Genomic DNA, 2,030 nt, shown 5'->3' on the forward strand with positions numbered 1-2,030 from the left:
CCTTTCCATTTATTTGTGTCTCTAATTTCTTTCAGCAACGTCTTGAAGTTTTCATTGTACAAGTCTTTCCTGTCCTTGGTTAAGTTTATTCCTAAATACTTTATTCTTTTTGATGTAAATGAAATTATCTAAAAATTTCTGTAATGGATCGTTTGTTGTTAGTATATAGAAGTGCAGGTGATTTTTGTCTATTGATTTGTTAGTTCTAACAGTTTTATTTTATTTTATTTATTTATTTTTTGGTGAAGAAGATTGTCGCTGAGATAACATCTGTGCCGATCTTCCTCTAGTTTGTATGTGGGACACCACCACAGCATGGCTTGATGAGCGGTGTGTATGTCCGTGCCCAGGATCCGAACCCACGAGCCCCGGGTTGCCAAAGTGGAGTGCGTGGACTTAACCACTATGCCACTGGGCCGGCCCCAGTAACGATTTTATTTCTTGACTCTTATATAAAGAAAACCCTCTCTATAAGATCATGTCACCTGAGAACAGACATGTGTTTTACTTCTTCCTTTGCACTTTGAATGCCTTTTATTCCTTTTTCTTTCCTAATTGCTCTGGTTAAGGCTACCAGCACTATGTTGAAGAGATGGTAAAAGTAGCCATCCTTATCTTGCTCCTGATCCATGAGGAAAAGTTTTCAGCATTCCACCATCAAGTGTGATATTAGACGTGCATTGTTTTGCAAATGGCTATTATTATTTTGAGGAAGTTTCTTTACAGTGCTACTTTGCTGATGGTTTTTATCATGAGTGGGTGTGAATTTTGTCAAATGCTTTTTCAGCATCAATTCAGATGATGTGCTGTTTTCCCCTCCATCTGTTAATGTAGTATGTTACATTGATTGGTTTCATTTGTTGAACTATTCTTGCATTCGAAAAGTAAATCCCCCTTGGTTATAGTGTGCAAACTTTTGCAAATGGTGCTGAATTTGGTTTGATAGTAACTTATTTTTATTTTAATTTTTAAAATTTATTTTATTGGGGTCACATTGGTTTGCAACATTATATAAATTTCAGGTGCATATCCTTTTAACTACTGTATGGATTGCATTGTGTTCACCACCAAAAGTCAGTTGCCATCCATCACCATACACATGTGTCCTTTTACCACTTTCACTCTCCCACCACCACCTCCCCCTCTGCTAACCACTAATCTGTTCTCCGTATCCGTTTGTTTGTTTGATAATCTTCCCCATATATGTGAAGTCATATAGTAATTGTCTTTGTCGGACTGATTTCACACAGCATAGTACCCTCAAGGTCCATCCATGTTGTCACAAATGGCACGATTTTGTCTTTTTTCATGACTGAGTAGTATTCCATTATATATACACTGTATCTTCTTTATCCATTTATCCATTGATGGGCATTTGGGTTGCTGGTGGCTTGCTGCTTACAATGTCACTACAGTCACAGATGTTGCCGCTGGAGTCACCAGGCTGCAAGCACCTCTGCTGCTTCCAAGGTTGTCCGGATCTTGTGTTCCCTCACTGGCTCTCCACAGGCTCCCCATGGGCTCAGGTACTGCTTCCACATGTGCCACCTGTGCTGCTGCTCCCGGGTTACCTGCGGGGGCTGACAGTGCCACTGCCAGGGGTGCTGGGTTCATGAGTGTCACTGCAACTGCCAGTGGTCTGGGGTCTTGTATGCAGCCTGTGCTGCTGGTCGGGCCAGTGTCGAGGGTGCCACCACTAAGGGCTGGGTCACAGGTACTACTGTGACTCCTGAAGCCTCAGATTGTCAGTGCCATCTGCCACTCTGGAGGAAAGGGAGGGGCTGACCTGTGAGTGCCGTTGCTGCTTTTGCAGCCTCTGGTCTCTGGCGCTGGTGTGCTTTTTGATACCTCAGGTCAGGGCACCACCGCCACTGCCAGGGTATTCGTGGTTTGAATTCAGCCCTGACTGTTGGAAGGACCAGCCTCAGAGTCGTGCCACCAGGGAAGGGGGAGGAGGCTGGATCCTCAGCATGGCCTTTTCCTAAAGCTCTGAAGTTGCCACTGCTGGGAGGAGGAGCAGGTGTCTGCTC

The sequence above is a fragment of the Equus caballus genome, chromosome X (genome assembly GCF_041296265.1).
Source record: "Equus caballus isolate H_3958 breed thoroughbred chromosome X, TB-T2T, whole genome shotgun sequence".
NCBI lineage: Eukaryota > Metazoa > Chordata > Mammalia > Perissodactyla > Equidae > Equus > Equus caballus.